At 35.2% G+C, this 12,449-nt stretch overlaps 1 protein-coding gene and 1 long non-coding RNA gene across 5 annotated transcripts in view; one reads left to right on the forward strand and one right to left on the reverse strand.

Annotated features, from left to right (window-relative positions):
* Positions 1 to 12,449, reverse strand: part of LOC125062329 (WD repeat-containing protein 7) — a 139,886-nt gene that overhangs the window by 77,887 nt on the left and 49,550 nt on the right. The gene's annotated exons all lie outside the window — the stretch shown is intronic.
* LOC125062339 lies at positions 6,773 to 7,433 on the forward strand. Its single transcript, XR_007119240.1, has 2 exons — positions 6,773 to 6,869; positions 7,087 to 7,433. It is a non-coding gene; the product is annotated as an uncharacterized LOC125062339 (long non-coding RNA).

Raw genomic sequence — 12,449 nt, forward strand, 5'->3', positions numbered from 1 at the left:
AGCATTCGACACACTAGAACACGGATATATCTGGGATGCACTAAAAATACAGGGTGTACAAACAAAATACATACGATTACTTCGTAATGTATACACCAAGAGTACTGCGCAAGTTAAGTTACAAACTACAGGCGAAGAATTCCCTATCATGAGAGGTGTACGCAAAGGAGACCCTATCTCACCCAAATTATTTTCTGCCGTTTTGGAAATAATATTTAGGAACCTAGACTGGACAAATGAGGGACTAAACATAAACGGTGAAAACTTGAGCCACCTACGCTTTGCAGACGACTTAATAATATTCTCGGAAAATTCAAGATCACTAGAAATGATGCTGCAACAGCTAGCAGATGTAAGTGACGAAGCTGGACTATCGATGAATTTAAATAAAACAAAAATCATGACAAACTCATCACAAACAGACACGATAAAAGTAAACAATGAGCAAATAGAGTACGTACAGGAATATGTATACTTAGGACAGCTAATATCTACTGAAGGCTGCATGGAAAAAGAGATTGAAAGAAGAGTTACCAATACTTGGAAAAGATATTGGTCACTCAGTGAAGTGATGAAGAACAAAGATATACCTAGGAAAGAAAAGAGGAAGGTATTTAATATGTGCATTCTACCATGTTTACTATACGGGTGTCAAACTTGGGCATTGACAGAACATCTAGCAAATAAAATTAAAGTTTGTCAAAACAGCATAGAAAGAAGTACAATAGGTGTCAAAAGAAAAGACCGAGAAAAATTAATGGACATCAAAAGTAAAACCAAGTTTAAGAATGCATACACAACATACAAACAGCTGAAGTGGAGGTGGACAGGGCATATGATGAGAGAAAAGCAAGAAAAATGGACAAAACTTATCACAGAATGGTACCCTTTAGACGGAAAGAGACATAGAGGAAGACAGGCTAAGAGATGGGAGGATGACGTTAAGAAAATAGCAGGTTCAACATGGACTCGCACCGCAAAAATGAGAAAAGACTGGAGAGCTTTAGAGGAGGCCTTTGTCGGAAGACAAGTTGTATCCGAACTACCGTTTGCCGATAGTCAATAAATATTAAAATTGTTAGTATATTAGTTAAACTCTAGTTAATAGTCAAAATGTGTTTTTTTAGATAGTAGTCATAAGTAATTTTAGGCACACGAAACTACTCTGTGTAAAACTAGTTAACAACAATAAAGGCTTTTTATTTTATTGATTTTTTTTATTTTTATTTATTTTTTATTTATTATTATATGTCAACAGTTTCGTAAATTTTGTTTATCAATATAATCTGTTTTGGGTTTGTTGTCTAAGTGTTTTGTTTTATAATATGGATGTTAGCTGTAAGATTACTAATAAATAAGTAAATGGTGCTTAACTACAAAAATATATTAACTTTGAAAAAAAAATTATATGACTTGGTTTTCCTTTCTAATCACATGGATCACACTAATCAATTCCCATTGTAATCGTAACATTCAATATTAATTTGATTAATTTCACACCTACATACCTGTTAATTAAGTGTTAAAATCAATTAAACTCGTGTTCATAAATATCACATCCGTTGTTAGATCAGCACAAACATGTATTTCTTGCTTTGCCTACTAGGTAAGATAGAATTTCATTATTAATTTGTATTTTTTTTCAGTTTTTGTTATCTGTTGGTTTCTTTACAAAACAATTTTCATTTCTAATCCTATTACCCGCGAATCCTTTAAACGAAACACTTAAGTCATTTCCGTTATTTTCTATTCAATCTTCAAGATCAATATTTCATTATCTACAGTTATTATTATTAAGTTAAACTTAATATTTTTTTCAGTATTTATAAAAGCAGAAACTCTAGAAATTTCACGTGAATCCGAAATAAATCCCGTTCTATTTGACAAAGAAATATCCAAAGAGAGCCTTCGAAATGAAATTCTTAAGCATGTACTTGGTATAGACTCGTATAGTGTTGCAAAAGAATTGAGAACATCTAACAACCCCTATCCAGACTATGATGTTGACAAGACAGTGTGGCGTAAAATCGAATCAGACATTAAAAATAAGAAACATGACAAACGATACCAAAATAATGAGTTACGCACAAGCCAACACACTAATGTAATGGGTAAACAAAAAGGATACGAACGAAAAGCCATCACCGACAAAACGAGACATGATATATTACGTCAAAGGCCTGCAAGACTCAAAAAGAAGCCCAGACCACCCCGACCTAGTAGACCTATAAGACCCTGGCCCCGGCCTCCACATAGTTCAGAAGAGGACTTCATGAAACTCAATAGTTTATTACAACTCACCCAGAAATTTATCTTCTAGCTCCAAACATACCGTAAAAAATGTTACCGACTTAAAATTTCCGTCCAACTATAATCCGAAATAAAAAAATTGTATTTAATGCATCAAATAAATTTCTTTGGGAAATCTATTTTCGTACCTGTACAGTTACTCTAGCATTTATTATAGCTGTTTTTGTAGTAGCGATGCATGCATCGCCTCATTCACACGTATCATCACACGAAATGCCAACTCCGTCTAGAGTCGTGTCAGGCAGAGGGGCTTAAAAAATATTGTAATTTACGATTACAATCATAGGACATGTCCCAAATCCAAAACTCGACGTAAAAGAAATAATGAACAACAATAGGCATCTTTCTGGAATTTTCTGTAATATAACATTTACTATACTATTTTTATATAAAGACGTTGTTAATAGAAGTAGATATTTCTAAATCATTCTGGTTCCAATGCTATTATTTATTTAATCCGACGACAACATAGTCGGGGAATTGGCTGGAAAATATATTTAAAAAGAAAAATGGTTGTATTATACAAACATTTAAACAACTAAAATTCAATAAAAACTAAAGATCATTGGGGGTACCTGTATTCATTTTACAATCAGTGATCAATGCTATCAGTTCAGATTTTGCTTTAATATTTAATGAATGTATAGATTGGGGAGTCTTTCCAGACCAGATGAAGCTGAGTAAAATCACACCGTTAATCAAAACGGGCAGCACTTCTGACCCCATAAATTTTAGACCCATATCTGTGCTGCTTGCATTGAGTAAAATTTTGAAAATTATTCTTGATCAATTATTGATACACTTTAATAATAATAAACTGATGCATAGCCGGCAGTATGGTTTTACAAGAGTTCGCTCCACAGCCGATGGTGGCATTAAATTAATTTCCGAGATTTTAAATGCTTGAACAAATTCTCATGATCCCATTGGATTTTTTTTGCAATTTAGCAAAGGCTTTTGACTGTGTCCATCACGAAATCCTGCAACACTATGACATTGGCGAAAGGGCGCTAAATTTTATGGAATCATACCTGAGCAATAGAATTCAAAAGGTAAATGTAATTGGAGCTATATCACAGGGATCCTCTGTTACTATGGGAGTACCGCAAGGCTCCATACCTGGTCCCTTCTTATTCCTCGTCTATATAAATGATCTACCATTTCTTGTAAAGGCACTTCACGAGATAGTACTGTTTGCTGATGACACTTCGCTTTTATTTAAAGTGAAACGACGAAATCCATCACTTGAGAATGTAAACAGTGCTATCACCAGTGTAGTTCACTGGTTTAATATAAATAATCTTAAACTAAACGTAAAGAAGACAAAATGTATTAAATTTGTAACTACAAATACAAAAAGTAGTCATTCTCAAATAATAATTAAAGATGAGGAAATAGACTTTGTTGATAATACGGCGTTCTTGGGAATTACTTTAGATAAAAAGCTCCAGTGGGGCCTACACATCGAGGTTTTTCGAAAAGTCTAAGTTCTGCAGCGTTTGCAATGAAAAGGTAAGCGATCTTACGGATTAAGCATAATACAGCAAAAGCTCGTTTATTTCAGCTATTTTCATAGTATCATGTCATATAGTGTTATTTTGTGGGGTAATGCAGCTGACATTAAATAGATATTCGAGGTGTAAAATCGGGCTATAAGAGCGATCTGTTGGTTGTCCCCATGGGAGTCAGTCCGAAGGAAGTTTAAATAAGTACATATTTTGACTTTGGCAAGTCGCATTTATAAGAATATTTTGTATGTGAGGAGAAATATAGATATCTTTAAAAATAATAGTAGCTTCCATAATTATAGTACTCGCAATAAAGACAAAATTAGCGCACATACCACAAGGCTGCATAAACCGAGTAATTCTTTCCAAGGCAATTGTATACGTTTTTTCAACAAAATCCCTAGTGAGATACAAGTGTTGTCAATTATTAAATTGAAATCGTATATTAACGTAAAACTGCTTGCTAAGGCTTTTTATAATATAAATGAATATTTAAACGATCCTAGTGCTTGGATATAAATTGCTTCAGTATAAAAAGAAGTAATGCGACTAAATCTCTCAGCTGCATTTCCAGACTCTGGGGCAATCGTCAACATTTACGACTGTTTTAATGTAAAGTGGAAACAAACCGTGATCCATGTATCAAATTATTTCAGTATAATTAGTATTGTTACTATTTTCTTATGTAGCCAAGTCCACATTTCGAGGAACGTAATGCTCGCTTAAATGTCATTTCTTGTGGCGGCGTCCCTGCGTCGGGTTGTCTCTCTCTCTAAAAAATGGCGAGGGGGCCGATGGCTGACCATGCTACTTGTAGTGACTGGTCGTACTTGAATTTGTGTATGCGGTGATGTTATTTGTTTCTACTATGTATTTGCATGTTGTTCCCACGAGAATGTAAGTGCGTGCTCCTATTTCACCATGCCTCCTGCTAATAGAGGACAAATCTTTGTTTTTAATTTATTGGAGTTTACTCCTTAAGAAACTATTTGAGTTATAAGGCCCGGTACGGAAATTTTATGAGGAGTAATATCAAGTGTAACACGAAAAGTGAGGCGTCATGTAGAAAGAGACAAACATATGTATGTAGGTACGTTTTATTGCTACCTACTACAAATATTTATATTATAAAAACATATATTCTTATCACCTTTAGTATGAAAATATGGTCGACAGCCACAGAACATTATCGCCATTTTATCGTTCGTAAGGAGTAAACTCCAATCGTGCGTCGTAGCTGACACACACACACTTTTTTTTATTATTATTTACCTATTACTTAAGATTTTCATGTGACAACTGCATGTGTTCTGTGACGCATCTGAACAAGCAAATGCGAGCGTGGCATATTGGCGAATTAGAACCGATGTAATTGACGTCAGACTCATGACAGCGAAAGAATGGGTGGCACCTATTAAGTCACAGAGTGTACCGCGGCTAGAGCTACAGGCAGCCCTTTTCGGAGCGAGATTAGCTGTGGCCATTAGAGAAGGCCACATAATTGAAACAATCAAGATCCTGCTATGGACGGACTCAACGACGGTTTTTCTGTGGATAAGAAATGACAAAGCGAGGCATCCACTATACGTAGCACATAGATTAACTGAAATAAACGTAACGACGGATGCTAGACTTTGGGTTCCAACCAAGGAAAATGTAGCGGATCATGCTACAAGGATAAGATTGGCCCATAAAACCAACTATGACCGGTGGTTTGTGGGCCCAGCGTTCCTTTACGGGCCTGAAGAAACATGGCCAAAAGAAAGCTGCAAGCCACAAGTGCCGACTTTGACCGTAATCGATTGGAAGGCCAACAGAAACGATCCACCACATATAGAAATATTCTCGCAGTGTAAACGGCTGTTTAGAGCCACAGCTTACGTACAACTATTTATACGCAAGCTTAAAGATCACAACGGCCGATTAAGCGTAAGCGATCGGTTACTTCGTGTACGTGGGCGGTTAAAAACACAGATAACAGAGGTGACATGGAATCCCATTCTATTGGATGGGCGTCATACGCTTACAAAAGGACGCCGTAATGAAAAGCCATGGGATGCGACTTTTACGTGCCTAAGTATAAGAGCTGTACATATTGAGATAGTTGCGCTGAAGCACGTAACCAAAAGAACGTGGAAGACGGCGCAAGCATTAGCCGATGAATTTTGGCGAAGATGGGTTAAGGAATATCTTCCTACTTTAAACGCCAGGGGACACACGCCCAGAATGAAAAGCCCTGTAAAGATCGGCGATGTGGTCATCATTATGGATCCCTTGCGGCCGCGCAATGTGTGGCCGCGGGGAATTATTACGAGAACGCATAGAGGAGAATCCCGATCAGTAGAAGTGGAATCGAAACTTCATAAGCTGAGGCGACCTGAGATGCGCATCGTTGTCCTACCTACGGAATGCTTCACGTCATAGGAAGGTTTCGCTGAGGGGAGACTGTTACGGACAACGAACAATGCAATTTCGAAAGCTGACGAACGAATCTGCCAGCCAGATGTTGTTCTTGGAAACGGTCGGCAGGTGCGCAGGTAGCGGAAGGGTCGGTCGGTCCCTTATACCAGCGTGGTAGTTTAGGTTTAGTTTTAAGTTAATATTTGTATAACCATCAGATAGATTTACGCAGCCGTGCCGGACGGACGTTAGTTATAAGCTCGCTTCGCTGTATTATTTTGTGTCACCATCACTAACGTTCGACCAATAAACGGAACATTTATAACTCCACTTCGAGTTTTATTTCGAGAATAGTGGCGGTGCTTCAGATCGAGACATCGTACGCTTATAATTTAATAAATAAGTAAATTGGCTTAACTACAAAAATATATTAACTTTGAAAAAAATATATATATGAATTGGTTTTCCTTTCTAATCACATGGATCACAGTAATCAATTCCCTATGTAATTGTAACATTCAATATTAATTTGATTAATTTCACACCAATAAACCTGTTAATTAAGTGTTAAAATCAATTAAACTCGTGTTCATAAATATCACATCCGTTGTTGGATCAGCAAAAACATGTATTTCTTGCTTTGCCTACTAGGTAAGATAGAATTTCATTATTAATTTGTATTTTTTTTTTTCAGTTTTTGTTATCTGTTGGTTTCTTTACAAAACAATTTTCATTTCTAATCCTATTACCCGCGAATCCTTTAAACGAAACACTTAAGTCATTTCCGTTATTTTCTATTCAATCTTCAAGATCAATATTTCATTATCTACAGTTATTATTATTAAGTTAAACTTAATATTTTTTTCAGTATTTATAAAAGCAGAAACTCTAGAAATTTCACGTGAATCCGAAATAAATCCCGTTCTATTTGACAAAGAAATATCCAAAGAGAGCCTTCGAAATGAAATTCTTAAGCATGTACTTGGTATAGACTCGTATAGTGTTGCAAAAGAATTGAGAACATCTAACAACCCCTATCCAGACTATGATGTTGACAAGACAGTGTTGCGTAAAATCGAATCAGACATTAAAAATAAGAATCATGACAAACGATGCCAAAATAATGAATTACGCACAAGCCAACACACTAATGTAATGGGTAAACAAAAAGGATATGAACGAAAAGCCATCACTGACAAAACGAGACATGATATATTACGTCAAAAAGGGCCTGCAAGACTCAAAAAGAAAAAGCCCGGTAGATTCCGACCCCGACCTCTACCCTTTCCCAAGCCTCGACATAAATTAAAAGAGGACTTCATGAAACTCAATAGTTTATTACAACTCACCCAGAAATTTATCTTCTAGCTCCCAAAAATTTTACTGACTTAAAATTTCCGTCCTAATATAATCTCGAAATAATTTTTTTTTATTTAATGCATTAAATAAATTTCTTTAATATATAATTATCTTATATATAAAAAATAAGAAACATGACAAACAATGCCAAAATAATGAATTACGCACAAGCCAACATAATGTAATTGGTAAACAAAAAGGATATGAACGAAAAGCCATCACTGAAAAAACCAGATACGATATACTACGTCAAAAAAAGCCACCCGGAAAAAGATTAAAGCAAAAACAAATTTATTATCAATTATTTTTTCGGAATCGCCTTTCTTCAAAAGGTGGAATGGATGAGGACTTCATGAAACTCAATAGTTTATTACAACTCACCCAGAGATTTATCTTCTAGCTACCAACATACCGTAAAAAATGTGACTGACATTATCTCGAAATAAAAAAATGATAATTCATTAAATAAATTACTTTAAAAATCTATTTTCTTTTAGTACCTGTACAGTTACTCGTCATCATTTAGTATAGCAGTTTTTGTAGTAGCGTTGCATGTATCGCCTCATACAGACATATTATCATAATAACATATTATCATATAAATACTTTATTGTAATTCTGGCTAGAGACGTGACTGACAGAGGGGCTTTAAAAAAAAGGGTACTTATGTACGCGCGTAAGAAGTTATACTTCTTTGGCATTATTAAAAATAGTTTTTGATTGCATGCAAATAATTAATTACAATTAAATAATCAAATACTAAAAAAGGAGTCATTATAGTCAATAAAGTTCAGTTTACATTTGAAAAATTAAATAAATAAATATTTATTAATATTATATTTATTGTTATTTTCTAATATAAATTAGTATTGATTTAAATATTCAATTTAAATCACTTCTGATTACAATTCAGACGCACATATAAAATTAGCACTTGTATAATGAAAACAAAATGAAAACACGTGTTTTAAATTAAGAAACTCAAAGCATGTGGATAAATATTATAAATATAAATACACAGTGAACAGAGGCGGCGTCCGTGCCAACATGCGCCACTAACTTCATTCTGTTAATTTTGTATCACGGTGCGCGCGCATCGTAAAATTTCACTCTCATAAATTTGTCATAACGCGCCTAATGAAGTATAACTTCAAAAATATTGTAATTTATGATTATAATCATAGGACATAATATCTCAAATCCTGTATCCCAAATCAATATTTTTGTCTATGACATAAAAAAGATTTAAAAAAAAACGGAATAATTCTGAGGCCCATGTAGCACCTCTGGATTATTTAGTATAGTTTATCTACAATACAGGCGTTCATGCGCTGCAATATTGATAATTTAAAGTAAATAAAAATAATAAATAATAATAAAAACTTTATTCATGACAAATAGGTTGTGACAATATCCACCAATAGGGAATTTCTGTCTTATGCGTAACTAGATAACAATTATTCCGTGGTACATGGTACATGTTTAAAACAAACAACTACAACTAGTCAGACACAGGTCTTATACGACATTAAGTATGCGTGAATGTGTGAATGGGTGTGTGTGCCCATGTAGTTGAGACTGTAGGTGAGTGTGTCAGTGTTAATAAAATAAAAGTAATGAAACCTTAGAGTCATGCCAAGATAGGCCCTCTGTCTTTACGAGGTTATTCCGGATAGTTTTTTTATCAAAAGTCCTAAGGTAAGGAAAATCCTCTGGAAGATTACATGGAAGTTAAAATAAATAGATGACAATGAATCCATATATTTACAAAAAGTATAATAAATGAATAATTATATTTGATAAATCTCCATCGCGACTACGATTTTTTTTATGTAACAGGAGGCAAACGGGCAGGGCAGGGCTGATGTTCAGTGTTCAGTGGGCAGCTGGTTCCACATAGTGGTGGTGCGAGGCAGATATTGCCTTAAGAAACGCTGAGTTGTGGAGCGACGGAAGTCGAAGTAATAGGGATGGTATTTTATACTTTTGCCTTGACGTCCGATAATGAAACTCAGCTACAGGTATTTGTATGAAAATTTTTTTTTGAACACTCTCTAAGCTACGCCAAGAGATCAAGCCGGACGGAAAGTGACTGGTCGTTGAATACGGTCAAGCGGAAGGAGCTGATACTGAGGACCTCCTGCCCAAAGGTGAGAACAAACTGTAGGTAGCTTTAGATTCTCAACTATATAAATGATGAAAACAATAGAGAATCTTGAAAAAGAGAAAAAATAATGAAACACCTCATTTTATACGTAACAATGCAGTAACTATGTTTGCACCATCGTAGGCGTGAAGATCTGTATATAAAAGAGATGGAACCAGCGTTAGCTTTCAGCCGAGGTAAAAAATATCCAACAGTATTTAAGTATATTAAAATATGTAATAAGTCCATTCTTAACTAAAAATCGTCACAAGACTGTCGACTATCATTTACAAACGAGTGCTTGGCCATATTGCCAGGAGTTAGTGGGTAGGAGAGCAGTAGAAGTCGGAGTCGATAACCTACCCGTTGGTACAAAAAAATATAATTATGGGTCTCACCGTCCCTAAAGGCTGATTTACATTATCTTAGTGTAATCTTAGGAGAGTGCTTTAGGATAGTACTTTAGTTGAAACATGTAAACGCTACTTGCTTTAGTAAACGCTACGCTAAAGAACTTGCCTTTCAAATTGTACTAAAGCACTCTCCTAAACACTAAGATAATGTAAATCGGCCATAATGCACTAACACAAGCTGAGGATAGAGTGGGATGGAGGCAGCAAGTCAACGTATCGCCAAGGGCAAAACCTTCATTACGAAGAAGGAGAAGATGATTAAAATGTGAGTGCCACACTCATAAAAATGTACAGAGCAGTCTTATCGCCAATGCAGTATTTATAAAGAATAATAAATTAATCAAAATTGTATAAACAAGTTTGTGTATTAAAAATCAAAATCATTGCCAGACAACAGTATCGATGCAAAATTATTAAACCCACCCAGTTTATTCCTGAATATTTTCTCTGGTATTTCCGTTAGATCTTTTGTATGAGCTTTATTTCGTACATTCCGAGACTTTATAAAATCTATCAAATCAAAATTCTTTCTTGAACCTTGAAGATTGATATCTTTCAGGCTTTCTTTATTATCCACATTTTTAGCATTAAGTGGATATATTTTAAGCTTTCGTTTTTCTACTTCTATAAGTATTGGTAGTGTCACAATATCCAAAATATCACGTTTGTTGAACTGTGAATCTGTTTCTGATCCATAATTGATATCTTTTAGAGCTTCTGCTGTATGTGAAAAGTCTGGATGAGATTTAAGTTCTTTATATTTACTATAACTATTTCTATGTCTTTCTAGTATCATCTTTAAAACATCATTTGGTCTATTTCTATGGCTTTCAGCCAATGGGACCTTTGATGCATCTCTTACATTAAGATATATTTCCTTAATTGTTTTGTTACTTGGATCATTTCTTAAAGTTTCTCGTGGGGCTTTCACAACATTAGTCTGTATTAGATTTATATTGTTTTTGATATCTTTAGCTGTTAAACCATCGATGCTGAAGCAGTTGATTTAGTAATAAAGCTGTAAAAATATTAATGATATGTTTAATTTCAAGCAAATGTTGACGTTTACTAAACACGTTTTAAAGGATATTTTATGTTTCTATCTACTAGTATTCGTTTTGTGATGATATCACCTATGAAATGAAATGTAATCACCGGTCTTTGACAAAAATCCCTAATTAACCATCGGGACCATATAGGCTTTTATATACGTTAATTTTCTGAATTCGGAAGAGCAGTGGAGCAGGGAAAGTGGCTCCAGCGTGCGTCTCTTATTTCTGAGGGTAAAAACCCGGCTATGCACGCATTTAACACTTGCTAACCGATACCGGCATGCCTGTGGCCCAAAATATATAGCGAGTGTCGGGGATAGAATCAGATCACCTACTTGTCTATAGAATAATAAACGTATGATAACGAAACGGAAATCTGGGGCCAGACCTTAAAGGTTGAAGCGCCCTTGGATTTTTAATTTGTAAAATTTACGCGAGCCCAAAACAATATTAAATATATAAGACAAGATGTTATACAATTTTTGCAGTTACTAGATTTTTTTTAATAAATTCAGGCTTACCGGAGGCTAATATTAACGAAAACAACATGTTCTAAGTCCATAGAATTATGCAATTATCATGAGTATGAGTAAAAGTGAAAATTTAATTTACAAAAAATCAATTATTTCCGAACAGGAAAATTCACTTTATTGTTATGCGCTTTGACATATTATTTTTTCATACAATGGTTGCCTGAAAGTCGCTTAAAAGCGATAAGGCCCCCAAACTAACACACAAACATAATGAGAAAAGATTATGTATTTTGTTACCAGTAAATTTAAGATTACTTTTTTTTACAGAACAGGGGGCAGGGACAGGAGGCTCACCTTATGTTAAGTGATACCGCCTCTAATGGACATTCTCAATGTCAGAGGGCTCGTGAGCGCGTTGCCGGTCTTTGAAGAATTGGTACGCTCTTTTCTTGAAGGGCCCTAATTCGAATAGGTTCGTAAATACTTCAGTGGGTAGCTGGTTACTCATTAGTGGTGTGGAACGACGGACGTGGAGGTGATACGGGTGGAATTTTGTTTTCTTCCTCAACGTCCGATGACTTTCCATGGTAAGTGCGGTAGAAGATGCAGAGAAAACCCCACGTCTCTACGCAACGTCTAATCAAGGCGATTAGAGCGTGACTGTTGGTCACTGATTTGAATCGCTCTTCGCTGAATACAGTTAGGTGGAAGGAGCAGGTATTGGGGAGCTCCTGCCAGGTGCGAACAGTACTTTATGAAAATTCTCTCAACATTAGAATGTTACTATT

This window comes from Pieris napi, chromosome Z (assembly GCF_905475465.1).
Source record: "Pieris napi chromosome Z, ilPieNapi1.2, whole genome shotgun sequence".
NCBI lineage: Eukaryota > Metazoa > Arthropoda > Insecta > Lepidoptera > Pieridae > Pieris > Pieris napi.